General features: G+C 38.2%; 1 protein-coding gene across 1 annotated transcript in view; it reads right to left on the bottom strand.

Moving 5' to 3' along the window:
• The window catches only part of ANO3 (anoctamin 3), a 127583-nt gene extending 119988 nt beyond the window's left edge, over positions 1-7595 (bottom strand). Inside the window, exon 1 of the mRNA XM_032444968.1 lies at positions 7483-7595. The gene's annotated coding sequence lies outside the window, so the exon portion shown is untranslated. The remainder of the gene's footprint in view (positions 1-7482) is intronic.
• Between the last annotated feature and the right edge of the window lie 9104 nt (positions 7596-16699).

Below are 16699 nucleotides of genomic sequence, written 5' to 3'. Positions count from 1 at the left end.
TCTGTTTGGTACTCTGGTAGCTCAGTTTGTACAAAAGTTAGGCAACGTAAAATAACTGGTGCTCTTAACATTTCACTACCATCTATGCATACAGAGCAACCAGTCAGTTTTGTTCATGCATTACAGAAAGACGTCTTTCAATGTTTGGGGGTTTGGAGCTCTGGTATGGTCCCCCTGCACCACACATTTCACCTCTCCTAGGAAGTTCTTCATTCAGAAAAACATTATCTGCAGCATAAATCATCTGTATTTTCAAAGCCTGTAATATGGAGAAACGTTTAAAAGCTATTTTCTACTGAACACTTGGCATTTATCAGGGCACTTAGTATAAACACTGCTGATCACAATTAATTGTTTCAGACCACACTTTTGTGCTGTAATGAGCGTTTAAAGCCTAATGTGAGTAACAATTAAACTGCTCAATTTATTAAGTAATTCTGACTTTAGCAATAGTCCTCATGGTATTCTATATTTGATCTTCCTCTGCATATCCCTACACACTGGGACACAAAAAGCTAGGCATGAAGCAGCCATCAATCTTCATAAAGTCAGAGTCTGGAAATATGTTTTCCATCTGATTCAGAGAGAGCTGTTTTATTTTTGTGATTAATTAAGTCATAATGAAGACCTTCCCAAACCAAAATAAAGACCTGCACTCTGAACTATAAAGCTTATCCTTCAGTTTCTCAAGTCTATAAACAGCTGTGCTTGGACTAGCCAGAAAGACTAGAGATTTTTATTTTATTTTTAACTCAGGACAGCCTTTAATGGCAATGTTATAATATAATGTGAAGTAATGTAATCTCATCTGAAAAACAGCACTGAAAAGTACTACAGAACAAATAACTGCACCAGTTAGCAATTGAATCTATAATGGTTGAACCTATAATAGCTACAGGTTACTTTGAAGTAGAATCTACTTGTTAAAGTGATCTGGCCAAGCTCTATGAGCGCTTTTCCTCTCAAACGTATTTCTGTCTCATAATGGTAATATGAAAGATCAGTATTGACACCTACCCTCAAAAGCAGCATTAACTGGATTCTGTAAGGCATTTTGCCCGCAAGCCATCAGCAAGACAATCTTGCAGGGATTTCTTGAATGTTTTCCATCTCATCATCAGTCATCTCTGGCTGCTTTATGTATGTACATTGGGCCTAATCCAAAATCCACTGAATGGCTTGAATTAATGCGGGCACAGTTTGTAGTGGTTTGTACTTGCAACCCCAGCCTCCCAGTGCTGCTGTTAGTGTGTGGGTATGCTCCAGAGCAGCAGATAACTGAGCCCTCTATGGGACCATGAGCAGCACGGCGATGGGTGCTGGGATAAGGGGTTGAGGCACCCTGTGTTTGTAGCCACAGAAGAGCCCAGGTTAGTGAGATCAGGCTTCAGGCATGCGGGTAAAGAAGAGTTCCCTTCAGGAAATTATCTGTGTTCTGTATATCTTGAAGAAAAGCAGATAATTTTATTGAGAAATTTTCTAAACTGTTTAAAGTCTGAAAATCTTAAGTTTAAAAGGTTAACTTGAGGTTTACATAGTGCATAAACTGTTAATTGTACTCAGTTCTGCCCTTCAAGAACTAAACACAGAAGAGTTACTGTTTATTTTAAAGGCAGAGATGGCGTCTTAATCTACCGTTGACAGGCCTGAGCTTTTGAAACATTACATCTATCAAGTGAAGTTCAGTTACACCCAAGGAAGAAAGCCTCAGTTATTCCTTTCTGGCACGGAAGACAGGAAGAATTTCTCAAGGAGCCAGTTCTGCTTTTTGTTCCTTCAGGATACCCTCACATTGACTACAGGGACCTGAAAACAGCCATAGGACTGCAGGCTCTGGTCAAGGTCTGTCCTGGAGTGAGGAATAAGGGCAGGTCCACTGGGAATCATTGGGCAAACCCTGCAATGCCTGAAAAGATGTACAGATGGGCTATTCAACTCTGCCTACTCCTCTTTTGACCACTTCAGTGTTTCTGAAGCAATGCAAAAAGCAAAAATCACAGGAACAGTCTTGAGATGGTCAGTAGAAATTACAGTCTTCAACTTAAGTCCATCTGTTGTAAACCTCTCTGTCTAAAAGAGGGCAGAATAACCACACATATCAGTGCGGGTTAGGAGCTGACCTGCTGGAAGAGAGCTCTGCAGAGAAGGACACGGGTGTCCTGGTAGACAGCAGGCAGGCCATGAGCCAGCAAGGTGCTCTTGTGACCAAGAAAGCCAACAGGGTCCTGCAGTGCATTAAAAAGAGCATGGCCAGGAGGCTGAAGGAGTTGATCCTCTCCCTGAACTCTGTCCTGGTGAGGCCACATTTGGAGCACTGCGTCCAGTTCTGAGCTACCCAAGTTCAAGAAAGGCAATGCCACAAAGATGATTAAAGACTTGGAGCATTTCCTTTACGAGGACAGGATGAGAGATCTTGGACTGTTTAGCCTGAAGAAGAGAAGACTGAGAAAAGTTCTTACCAATGCTTAAAATTGATTAAGATGACAGGAGGCAACAGACAAACTGGAACACAGAAACTTCCAATACAGAAGTGAAGGGGGGAAGAATAATAAAATCAGTCCCATATTGCAGAAAAAGCTTTAAAATACCTTTCAGATATTTTGAAGTCTTTCTTATTACTTCATAAGACCTAACAGTATCAAATAGAACTTATTAGCAAGGAAGAAGTTAGGGGAGATTTGAATATAATAATTATTATTTACATTTTTATCTCACAATAAAGCACTAGCACAGGTTGCCCAGATAGGTGGTGGATGCTCCAGCCCTGAGGACATTCAAGAGCAGGCGGGACAGGGCTCTGAGCACCTGATGGATCTTATAGATGTCCCTGTTCATTGCAGGGGAGTTTGAGTGAATGACCTTTAAAGGCCCCTTCTAACTTCAAGGATTCTGATTCCATGAGGGAAGGAGAGAGGAAGTTAGTTATGAAGTCTGTTTCGCCAAGGAAGATAGTTGCCACAGAATCAATTTATGAAATGTGTTTCCCCATAGTACGTGGAAAATTATGTTGCAGAACTGCAGACCATAGAAAAATTGTATGGAAATGCTTTCAAAATACAACAAAGTCCTGTTTTTAAAATTGAAAGTTTTCCTGACCTATAAAAGCTATGAGGCTTCTTGATATATAGACATCCTAAAATACCATACTTGTCACTAAGATAGTAGTTGAAAGACAAACGATGACATAAAAGATAGCTTTTAAAAATGAATTTACAAGATCCCAGAAACCAATTACTGCAACACAGGAATGACTTGATGAAATACTCTCTTGTCCTCTGTATAAACCCCATTCCCTGAACCCAGAGAAACTTGAGCCAAGCTGAGCTCTAAAATGAGATTCAATCTTTTATAAAATTGCCTTCTACTAATGTACACAGCTTGGTTCAATGTGGAATTAAATTACTGTTTAGACAAGAAGGGAAGGAACTGTAACCAGCAGACTAAGGTAGGCTGTACAGAAGAAACACTTAGAAAAAAAAATGCTTTCAAAAAACCCCTCCACAGTATGTAGGTCTAGAAATGGCTGATGTGTTTCTTGCCATAAGAAAAAGATGTTATCCTTTTACAAAGGTCCATTTAATTTAGATATTAAAATGTAACTACATATTTTACTTTCTCTCGAAAAGACTTATATGAAAACAAAAAGCTACACGTTCATAAGCAGGACACTTTCTGTCATAAACAGACACACTCCAATTTTCCTAATTAATACAGTTTCATCATCACAGAACAGAAAACTGATCTGCTCTACTGTTCTCATTTGTGCATATCAAAATGTTGGAAGTCACCATTTAGCACTATGCGCAATAAACATTAAAACTTGACTAAAGTCAAGCTTTCAGCAATGCCTGTTATCTAATACTATACATGGACTAGCACAACACATCCTACATTGGTAGGTATTACTCTCTTCTTGGCTCCTTGCAGAAACACACAATAGCCAGCTTTAAAACCTACAGAACTAGAAGCCAAATAAAACTCAGCAAAAAAACTTACATTAAGGATGTTCAATTACAATCAGATTTGAACCTGCACTTCTTGAACAACCGCCTATCCCCCCTTTGTTCTTCTCGGCACTACTTCCTTTGTTTGTAAGCTATGACTTTAGGCATCACCATAAGGGCAATGGATCCACTGATCTCACTGATACACTGAGCCAGACAAAACAGTGTTTATTTCTTAATATGGGAACTGTCACTAAGCACTCTTTGCCTATAATCATGTGTATCTAGAGACATCAGCATAGTCAAAAAACAAACATACATGTGAAGATTACCGTTTCAAGATCTGTTTCTTCAAGGTCTTGTTATTTTGTCATAGATGCTGTAGACAGTATGACTCTTATGAAACCAAAAACAGCTGTTAATGAAAAAACACAACACAGGAACACAAACACCCAAGCCCTATCACCCCTCCCACCTGTTGGGAATACAGAATGCTTAGTGCATCAAATGGAACACTGAAAGTTCCATTAGAAATCTTCTGAAGAGCATATTCCAGGGTTTTTTTTGGGGTTTTTTTTTTTTTTTCTGTGCTTTCTCTATCCTCTCTATATTAGGAATTCAATAACAAAGATTAATAATTGTCAGTGGCATTTTGGTTGAATACACGTGTCTGCTGTGTGGCTTTCACATGCCAATGGCCTGAGACCGTGTCTCCAAGCAAATGAAACAATTGCGGGCACCAAAATGTGATGGTTATGTTATTATTACTCATGTGAGACACAGGAAGCTACTTAGGGCAGTCTCTGGCATGCTGAGCAGACAACATGGTGCTCCCAAGCAATTCACTCCCACAATTCAGAAATTAACATGGGACACCAGTTATTAATTACATTTGGAGCTTGCCGCTGGCATACTCCCAAGTTGGTCCCTCAGGACTATTTTGGGAGATGCCTTACCCCCCACAATAAACTATGTACTCAAGTCATGGCCAAACAACATGCTTGGCATCATGCTGAACTCCAGCTCTAAGCTGTGGAGAACTTTCTTTGGTTTCAGGACAACAATGGGATTGTAGAAGACTAGTACACAAAAGAAATGTGGAACAGAGCAGGCACAACAGCACAGGAAATTCTACCTCTTTGCTTATGGCTAGCGAGGCAAATGACTTTGTAATGCAAACATGCCCACATACTGCAACAAGAAGTGTATGAAGCTTAAAAGATAAAAGCTTGAACTCTCAAACGCTGTGGACAAGAACCTGCTTGGGCTGCTGTCCTGGCACAATCCCAGGGCAGGAGATGCCAGAGGTGCAGGACTTGCCTCAGAAGTAACTCAGAAGTAATTGAATGACCAGCCAAAAGCTGAATCACTGAAATGCTGCTGTAAGGTCACCATCATTGTAACCAGACTTTCAGCAGCTTGAGCAAGTGCCAACAGCTGCACCAATAGCAGTAGCAGGGCAACAACAAGCTGCATCTGCTTGAAGGAAGCTTTTTCCTCTCTGATGTTGCTGTAAACATAGAAGTCCCATGCATCTAAAAATCACCCTACTGAAATTTCATGTCTAGCAGACAAATTAACTCAAATTTTTTTTTCCTGGTGATCTGAAAAAGGGCTGCACGCAAGCAGAGGGGACTGAGACCACTAAGGCACTACTTATGACAAAAATCTGCAGTCTCTCTGACTGAGAATTTCAATTGCATTTCTTGCTGTTAGACTCAGCTTGGCTTCAGTGCTGCATACCTAGCCAGTCCAAACACAGCCTGCAGAAAAATACTGTGCTGAAGGCACAACTCACTGTTCAGAAACTGCAAGGAAGTGAAGGCTGGACTTTTGGTTCTAATAACAACAATCTTGCATAAAAATGAACCAGTGGTACTGCAAAGAAAACCAAGCAATGCACATTTTACTCAGAACTTATTGATCTATATTGTCATATTTCAAGGTACAAATCTTCCTTCATGCTAATGAAGAATAAAATGGAGGATAGTAGGAGTAGAGGAGATGAGAAGATATTCGATATGAAGTTATGTCTGAATCAAATAACTTTTCCATGTATGGAAGGAACACACAATGAGAACAGAGGATGAATATCTCACAGGAACCATATTTACACAGCCATTTCTGGTAAAGAAAATCAAAGGGAGCTTCCAGCATTAGTAAAAGTAAGAAAAAATATATATACCTATTTCAATAACTAAGTTACACAATGCTGATCTCTTTTTAATGACTGATTTCAGCATCAATAACCCAAAGGGGTTGGACTCGATCTCCAGAGATCCCTTTCAACCCCTACAATACTGAGATTCTGTGAAGAAACTGAGATACAAATAACAGGTTAATTTCCTTGCTGACACCGTGGGTTCATGTTTTCAGTACTGAATGTGTGCTTCCATCACCACCAACAGTATCTTCCTCACTACTTTCTGGCTTTTATTCTAAGCAGTTAACACTGAGTTCCCAAGTTCACCTGGAAGAGAATTCTGCATTTTTACTCAGCAGTTTTGAAAGAGCTTGTAAGTAAGAAATAACTTCTAATCCAAGTGATATGTTATAAAATATACAGCAACATCTTCTATAAGTTTTATCTACAGTGCAACCATAAAAGCACTATTACTATGTTAAGGAAACACTAGAAACCCTATAAGCTCAGTATTAGTTGCTTCTGCATTTGTATAAATGTAATCTGAGATTATAGGAATAGAAGCGTGGTCAGAGACGCATTGGTTCAGTGCATTGCATAGAAGGAAAGTTGCATTGCCTAAAGCCCTGAGCATTTCAGAGTATGGTTGTGTAATTATCAAATAAACCAGCTTTCAATTATCTTCCAGTCGAGCCACCCCCTCACCAAGCTATCCAATAAAATCATTACAACTTGGTATTGTCTAGAAGGTATTTCTGCAAATCTTTGCTTCTTGTGTAGGCTAGAATTGCAAAGGCATTTTAAACAATAGTGGCTGTTAAGATCCACAGATTCAATTAACATTCACCATCAGCACCCTCCTTGATAACTGCAATTTCCAACCAGTTATCTTCCTTAAAAACCTATTTTCCTTAAATTTTAGGCTGGAAACACCAATACTTTGCCCTTAAAAAACATCATTTTCAATACCTGTTTTCACAGAACAAAACTTTCATGAGAAGTGGTCAAACTTTGATAACTAAATTAACAACTCCTGCTATGCTTTGTGATACCTGATTTTAATTACACACATTATAACACTGATATAGGATGTTAGCCTAAGCACATACTACAAGAGCACAATCAAGTTAAACCTCACCATCAGACATTCTTGTTTATTTAATCCCTTATTTAAAGACCGAGTTTTGATAATTAGTTCTTGACCAACTCCGTGTAAGATTTGTCTCTTTTGTTGTTCATGGAATTAAAGTATCAGGACAGAATAACCAACAAAGGAATTTGAATTTCAATATGTAATGCACCTGTAAGTACAATGTTGCAGTAAAACTATTAGCTGCTGGAAGCTTTCAAGCATTAATTAGCATTTTAGTTAAAGCAGGTGCAATATCAACTTACACCATATCCTTATGTTGTGCTGCAATAACCCAAGACCAACACTGCAGAAAGCAGACTTTCTCAAACAAGCAGCCTCAGAGCCAGTGCTGGTGTGTGCCAGTGCAGAGGCAGAAACAAAGAGCCTTACTCTGAAATATCTTTTCAAATGGTGAGAGGAACCCTTTGTACATTTGGCTACATTGCTTGCTGTTACAAATCCAGAGCCACAATTGCACCCACGCTTATCCTTTGTGCACTGTGTGCACTGTAAGGAACAGAGCATTGCTGACAGTGTCAAGTGGTTGCCTCCCCAATCTGTTCTCAAAGGCAGTATATAGGTGTACGCACTGCAGGGTTGTTCCAGGCTTCAACAACACCTCAAATCACTGCAACAAATACCTCAAAAGCACATTGTCACAAGCTAAGAACATCCAAAAGATCCCTTGCTTCTCTCCCTCCCATCTTTTTAGGAGGAAAGGCTCAGTCAGTTTTACACTCCAGGCTCTTAGTTAGAAATTAATTCCTGCAAACCTATCTGCAAGTATTCATCCTCCCAATCCCCCCAAAAATCAGTTTTCACTTCTATAAAGAATCAAAACCTTTCTTTGAAACTCACATCATTACTTCCTTTACAAGTGGCTCAAGTTGCTATTTGGCTTTTTTTTAAAACAAAGATTAGTGCTTAAAGGATGGGAGCATCAGTAAAAGACCATTACAAAGACTTTCCCTTATGAAGGTGGAACTGCTTAATTCTCTGTATCTACTTCCTTAAATCGCTTCTCACAAGTGATTCAACTTCACTGTTCAGACAGTTTTTACGCTCACAGTTGAACTTAATTGTGATTATTCCACAGGCATTAAAATTCCTCATGCTTGTATTATAACTTCTACATAAATCCCCTCATTTTAAGCAAACAGGTGCAATTCTGTGAACCATCAGTCTTACACGAGGCAGAAAGACTTCCTCATCCTTAACGTGCCACTTTTGAATATGAAAGATAAAGAGAGAACGTGCCTATTACTAGGAAAGTCAAAATGGCATTTTAACTCCAATACTGGCCTTCTCTTTGCACTTGACAGACTATATTCCATTTCCTTCTACATGTTTTCCATTATGCAAAGGAGGCACCAATACCTTAGAAGTAACTTAGCTGCCTAGCAGTAGAAAGTATTAGACACCTCATTCTTGCTGAAGAATATCCAATAAGCTTTATAAAAGGTACCCAATGGATAACGAAGATTTAGAACAGTAGAAAATATATTCATGTATTTGCATCTTTAAAATGAAAACCCACAAACAGCTGTATAGAATTCAAGTCTCATTATGACCTTGGGCAAAAGAGTTGGAACCTCTTTTTCCACAAATGTTAAGTAGACCCATTTCCACACAAAAATCAGGAAGATGTTAAACAGCGGGATTATTATTATTCCTCAGTATCCTCAGTTCTCCAAAAAGTGCTTCAGAAAAAATTCCTTATTACTGAAGACATTTAAAGCTACATAGACAGCAGATGTTCCATGGCTGAATATGTATATTAAGAATTCCATTTCTTAGAACCTTAAAAATGAGGCAATTCGTGAAGAAGAACGAGCAAGAAATAAACAGACCTATGGAAATGAAAAAAAATATGAATGACATAGAACAGAGAAAAAATCAGCTATAAGGCTTTTCAGTGCCAACCATAAGGTGATTATTTTCAAAGGCTGCTTATTAAGACACCTTTCATCTCACTTTACCCCAATGTTGATCTGGCTAAAAGCAGTGGTTTGGGTTTTTGAGTGACTAAACTCTGTACTTGTGAAGCTGACAATTCATTTTCTTAAGCTCGGTGCCGTATCTCCTGCAGGACTGCAGCACTGCTAATTCTGATCAAGTGGTAGGATATCCTCAAGGAGGGACTGGATACATGGCCAACAGGATGCTTTCCTGCTCTTTCCTCTGAAATAGCAAATTCTAGCAGTGTTAAACAACGGGATACCAAACATGGTGGACTGTTGACGTAGGCAGGGGAATTCCTATAAGCTCTATCAAGGACAGACAAGCTAACAATTCCCCACAGACATCCCTGTCGAGAAAAGAAAATAGAGATTAAGGGTTTCCTAAAAACAAAGTAGTACTTTTTAATTTAGGTCCACTGTAACACTACAAAAGGAAAACAGGGCAAACAAGTTGTATTAAAGATTTGAGGCTGACATCAGGTCTATAAATGGGATATCTATCTGTACACCTGTACACCACTCTATTTCCTTTCCAGTGTGACTGAACATTCCAGTAACACATCCTGTGTGAAGAGCATGCTAATGACAAAACTGTGTTCTTCCAGAAATAAAGGAAAACAATACCAAAGAACTTTTGTTACATGAATTCAGTTCAGAGAACAAGGCCAAATCCCTCTCAAGAACAAGATGTCAACATTTGAAATAAGCTTCTCCTGTCTAAGTTTTGAGGACCCTTGACATTTGAAGATTTATGATCTCCTTGTGTTTTCAGAATAAAAAAAAGAAAAAACACAAAATATATACAGACAGTTCCCTAATCCTGAGTGACTCTATCTTTTGTCTTTATTTTTAACTGAAAGAAACAAAATATCAGTGCTAACAAGAATACACTTGCTATTTTTACTACTGTTTGTTCTTGCAATGTAACATTAAGTTTAGTCAACAGGAAGGAGCAGGGACCATCAGCATCTCATACCACAAGGCCACAATAGCCAACACAAATGTTACAGCAAAAGTAGGTTGCTTCAGTACTTAGTTTTCTCAGACACAGCTTCTGGAGTCTGTGCTTTTTTGCTAATTATTTAAAAACAACCAGAGAAAACACAGATGAATATAATTATATTCTTGATTGATGTACATCAGTTAATGTATTTCCAAAAATAATTGGAGTGAAACCCATGTCAAAATACCATTGACTAGAAAGGACCCTTTTTGGTTCATCAAGGCCCGCAGACCAAGGGACTCTATTCATTAAGTTTGTCTCCAAAGCTGCATTAATGGAGCTTGCCTTTGTAGGAATACTGGGAGAGAAGCCATGCAGACCTCATATATCTCACTCCAGAGCAAAATAGAATCTGACAAGTGGAATCTTGAGCATAAATCTGAAATAGCAACAGAGGATTTTGATGGCTGTTCACTTAAATGTCTCATCAAAACCACTGTTGAAGAAATGACCCCTGCATACTCCTTGAGTACTATATAGTCTTTCAGATTCAAAACTTTTGAATGTAGGAAGATGGGAGCAGCTTTGGAATGTCAGCATCAAAACGTGTGGAGCATAAGCAGCAAAGATCTTCAAAGATGAACTGAGAAAAACTTTGCAGAATAGACTCCAGGTTGCTTTAATGACTTCAGGAAATTCTGGTATTACTCTTATCCATGCCTAGGTTCTTCTTAATAACTTTCAGAAATAAATGTGAAGATGTATATTGTTGTCAGCGACTAACAAATGATACCACATTGCAGAGCAAATTAAAAGTCCAGAAAGGAAACAAGGAAGGCTCTTACTTTAAGAATTTCTGATGCATAATCTAAGTTGCTGTATTGGAGTGCAGTCTCTTTGGATTTTGATGTTGAACAGAAGGCGCTTGTTTTAAAAACAGACACCTTAAACATACATCTAAAACACTAAAACAAAAATCCAAAGCTAATTATTTTTAGGAAATATACATAGCTTAAGAGATTTGGCACAATTGCACCAGCTCAAGAGATTCACGTACTTAAATTAAACAACACTCCTCCATTTCTATCCCAAAATTGGAAGCATAAATATGATAGAAATCTAAATAGTTACTAATACTTCTGCACGTACAAACTCAACTCTTAGCATTACCATCTCTACTTAGCATTTTACCAACAAAACAGTGGATTTTAGGCAGCCAAATTCTTTTTCACTACATACTCCCAGAAAAGTACGCTTGTCTCTTCCATCACCACTCAAAACTATTTAAAACATTCCGTTGCCTACACAGATAACTGCGTACAGCTATCTCTCCCATGATGTCCTTTCTAAACCTAAATATTACTAAACAAGTGTTTCTGGAAAGCTTCTATGTTTTAATCAGCTTAGCTGCAAATATAGTAAAAGACACGAAATAATAGAAAGATGATCTTGTGAAATTCCTATACGTTCAGGATGGCATAACAGAAAACCAACTGTAAGTTGTTTTAAGACCAAGTAAGAAACTGAAATGAATTCTAAACAAAAGCATTTTGACTATGTATGGGCATCATCTGTCATCTCGCTTCACCCTGTCTAGACATAGCTGTCACATTTCATAGTAGATTGTGTCCAAATACTGAAGACAAGCATATCCTGCATTGCCAGAGGAGTGCCCTTCTTTACATACCAAAATTATTGACACATCCTCTTTACACATAACACTCAAGAAATTCAGGCTTAGTGTTTAAAAATTAGGGCCACAAGAAGACATTTGTCATTCTAATACCACACACAAACATATTTACAGTCTTTTGAGAGACCTTAAATACCTCAGTGACTTCTCAGCTGTGTTTTCATCCTGCATACAATGTCATTATTTAAAAGGGAAAGAATAAAGTATATAGCCTTACTTCTGCTAACAAGCGCTTAATTGCTATAGATGTGAAATATAGACTGCTACAGGAAAACTGCTCAGGCTTGGCCGTTGCTCCCATTTTTTTACTTCTGTTATTGAGTTTGGACAAATGTCTTGTCCATACTGACATCTTTCAAATGATGACAAGATTTAGTATTATCTATGAAGGCAACTTTATGTAGACATGCTGCTATTACTGCTGAGAGAATCTGGAAAGAAAAAGACAAGTATCTCTACTCAAGTTTCAACTTCAAACTGAAAGTAAATATCTCATTAGAGGAAGGAAGAGAACAGAAGAGAAATTATGCCCATGAGAGAAATTAAGTTTATCCAGCCTAGTTCCCATTCATTTTAGCTATGTGAAGATCAAAATCGTGACTCACAGGGGCAGAGGTGAATGCCTTAGTGCACTTGAACTCTATGTGATCTCTTTAGCTATAGCCTTATTTTGTATCTTACAAACAAATCTTTTGGCACAGAGGACAGTGCTAAAGAGAATTTTCTTCCAGGTGTACATGGAAGTAGCAAAAAAGACTGATTTTGCTTCTTGAAATGAAGGAAAACCACATTCCCTGGCATTTTAGTGGACAACAGGACAAGAATAAATATACAGAGAAATAGTACCTAAGCTTTCTGCAATCATTATTTCATTAGATTTGTTCATTTCACATGGACACTTAAGTGGTTTCAAAAATTGGTTGGTGTTTGCACTGCAGCTACAATCAGGATGCATTTCAAGGTAGTGACCTTCAATTACATTGTAAGTATCAGATACAGTGTTCTGTATATGGTGTCTGCTCTCTTGGTTTTACTATGTAATCCTACAGGAGTTACTGAGGCAAGTAGGTGGTGTGGTAGTGGTGATTTATGCAGAAGGCTCTGGTTTATCAGTTCTATTTATCAGTTCTCCAGACACTGCAATGCAAACAAAACGCTTTCCAAAACATAAATAATGGGAATGAAAAAGAAAATCTCATTCAGAAACAACCTTCTAAATTTCAGGAATAGGAGACAGTGGCTTAGCAGAATTTCAATAGGAATCCCTCTGAAGTTTCAGTAAAGACAGTCATCTATCCAAGCAAGGGCTGCAGAGGCTTAGGGAGGAAGCAACTGGAGATTTTGGATTCTTCACCCTGTGTAATTCTTGTTAATGATTTCAATTTCATTAGAGGAAATGCTCCGTTCAGAGACAGCAGTCCACCAATCTGCTTTATAGTTTCAGCTGATATTAGAAAGAAGTGAGAGGCTGCCTAGGTTGGTTACCAAGAAAGATGGAAGCAAGCGTTCAGTTCAGCCTATTGCTGCCTCTTAGAAGCATGTTAGAAAGGAAGAGACAGATAACTGTAGGGAAGTTGAATAATTTCCCACTGCTTTTCCAACTCTCAAAGGTTATTTAGCCCTTAAACCTTTCCTACAAAAGTTGTTACAACATATCAGCATCTACTACATGGGTGGTCTTGGACACAAAAATATTAACGAAAGACCTGAAAGCATTTACTCATTCGTAGTGCCTCTGTCCAGTAACTCTCATTTTCCTTTCCCTGAACTCCTTGTTAGCCCAGCTGTGGTTTTCTTGTGCCATCTGAAAGAAACATCTAAAGAAGTTCTTTATTTTTCAAGTGTAACCCTCTTAAGATTCTCCGAGTTCAATAACTTGCTTTGATTCTTTTATATCTGTGTAAAGCATCTGGGATATTGGTAACAAAAAAGAAGGCTGGTGGTAAAAATAGCTTCTGAAAAATAAGGTACTTTCCTCTGGAAAATAAATCCTACATCTCTTCCTAAAGAAACTGATTGGTAGAAAAGATCACAAGAAAGGCAGAAAAAAATATCTTTCTGTAGTCTTTAATCTTTGTTCTTTCCTGCCTGAAGATTTGTCAGAAGTTGCTTTTAGATTTCTCTGTACTCACATTATTAAAGTCACCTGACGAATACACATTTCAGGACAGTCTGAGAGCTGTACTCAGATCTGCCAGTTACAGTACTAAGATTCCATTTATGGTGTTTTTTTGTAACTAAAAAGTGACAGAGCAGCCTTCAGGAATGTACTTGGACCACTGCAGAGAAATGTTTAAATGTGTTTTTGTCTTAGACTTGTAAAACAAAGATAAGGAGATAAAGGCCATTATTGTAGGTTGGACGTTCTTGGTCATTTCCAGGATAATGAGATGAGACAGAACATCATCTATCAGTGATAAGACTTGAGTCTGTGCAAATATTTACAGCTGGAATATTCAGAATAGCTTTGCTTCTATGAGAAGCCTGAACAGTGAATATGCCAGGTCCTGAAAGAAGTTACGTCCTAGCAAATGCAAAATCTCATGCCTCGTGTTCCTGTATCTTAAATAGCTTTCATTTGCCACTGAAAAAGACAAACATCTGTAGTTTTTGACACTAACATTCACGTTACTGTGTACTGAAGTAGAATTCTTCACAGGATAGACAGTATTTAGATAAAAAAAACCATAAGCTTCATTTCTTTCGCAAGACTGTTTGGCATCTTTAAAAACCATCAATCCTCATCACCATCTTCTGTGCCTTCCAGTATCACTGCTCCATTCCACCCCTCACCCAGAGTCCAACTGTCCTGAGCGCCATGGGAACCATCACTAGTCATTCATTATTCATAGGGCATTTAGTAAAACAAGGTCAGTCACATGTTGCAAGAATTTTTCTTTTGAAATTAATGACACTGCAAGTGGTCAATCCCCAAATATTTCTATGTGCCCTGCACAGGAAAAAAAACAAGGTACACAGAAAAGTAGTTTAACAGTGCTGTAGTTCATATTCTAGTGTATTACTTGCTGCAATATATTCTTAACATACTTGCAGAGCCCAAATAAAAAAGCATTAGGATTAGTACTGAAAACTGAGCTATATACTGTAAGTCAAGTTTCTTGATAACATTTCCTATCTAAGAAGAGAGAAATTGGAAAGTAATTTAACATTTATATCCCTTTGCTACAGCTTCAGTTAAAAAAAGAAACAAGATAATGTTAGTGTTTTCATGCCCTAGTAACTCTGAATAGACATCAGGTCTTCTAATGACATTTCCATTTCCCATTCAAAGAACATCATACTATTTCAGGATACCATTTAACACTGTCAGAGCATTCACTTTTCTGCCTTTGCACTCTTGAGCATTAAGTTCAGAATTAAACCCTCTGTACTACAGGAAAATGCTTTCTCTCGAGTGACAGTGCCACTATACCAAATCCTGTTTAGTAAACAAAAAAAACCTTAATACAAATAAGCATGATAAATTGTTTAAGAACTTCTCATAACACAAATATGAACAGCAGAAGAGGGCACTACTCCAATCTTTTTTCTAGATTTACACTGAGTTGTGATGTTTTCACCTGCCTATGAAACACGGCTGCTTGAAAAACAGCCTATTCTTGAAGAAACAGGACCAAAACATGTTTATTTCTTTTCATCAGTGACTATTTTTGAGCAATTAGAAGTTTCTTCTATGAAGTGACATGTGGAAGCCAAGCAGGACTTGATTTACCCCATTTCATTCAGATTTCAGATAATGCAGTGCAAGAATGGAAATTACAGACAACTTGTCTAAATAGCTTCTTTGGGACGGGAGTGGTAACCTTCAAGTAATGTTACAGGACCCCAGGGAAGAGACAGACACACGATTCCTGAACTTGCAAAGACATGCCAAAGTTCCAGAAACTGCTATTCCAATAATATGAAATTTACTGAATGCTTTATGAGAACTTAAAATAAATAAATAAATCTAATAGGAAAAGCAGAAGACAGCCATTCATCTAGCAAGAGATTAGATAGCATGACATCCCAACTGTCTGCCCGTTTTCTTCTATCAGAACTGAATGTTTAAGAACCATTCCAAAAGTTTGTCACAGATGTCAAAAAGTTTTTTGAATACATTTGTTATTTAAATAATCACTTACTTCAGCTGAGCACAAGCTGCAGTCTCCGACTGCAAGTTGTTCTGTCACAGGATAAAGCACTGCTTATGTTCAGATACTGTTCATTTTTCTCACTTGCCCTTTGTTCCAGTGGTCATAAACAAATGAAAACACAAAACTCTGAGGATCCCTAGGGAACTGTTGAAGTCACAGTATACTGTGCAGTGTTACGAGCTATCAGAGTAGTCATTCTTAAAAGGTATTTGCTACATTTACAACCATCTGTTACTTTAAGGAAATTTTAAGGAGGTAAGAGAGATTGCATTGGTCAGTTACAGTAATGTTAGCAAATCCAAAGCAACCACATTCTGTATGTTTCCACGACTGACATCTCAGGGAAGTTCAAGGTGCTGGTTCAACTGGCATTTTGGAGTGCCTCTTCTTGCTATCTACCACTACTCCATGCTACATTAACACCTACCACAAAATAAGAGCTATAAACCAATTGCACTGGTCACGAAAGGGTGTTACAACATATGCAGTTCCCTCTTTACAAACACTGATGTGACAAAAAATCCCAGAGGAAAGAAGAGGACATGGTGTTAAGCACTGGTGGACATAGCATATATCTATACCTTGTATGCACCATGCCAGTGCAGCTGCTGGGGCTGCCCTGACTTCAGAGCCATGGTATATCACACAGACAGCTCACCATCCAGGTGATGAAAAGGTAACAGTCTCAAGCTCTCACTAGAGAGCTCAGAAGTCTCTAAAAGTATT

The sequence above is a fragment of the Coturnix japonica genome, chromosome 5 (genome assembly GCF_001577835.2).
Source record: "Coturnix japonica isolate 7356 chromosome 5, Coturnix japonica 2.1, whole genome shotgun sequence".
NCBI classification, from domain to species: domain Eukaryota; kingdom Metazoa; phylum Chordata; class Aves; order Galliformes; family Phasianidae; genus Coturnix; species Coturnix japonica.
This window is presented reverse-complemented; position numbering and strand designations above follow the sequence as displayed.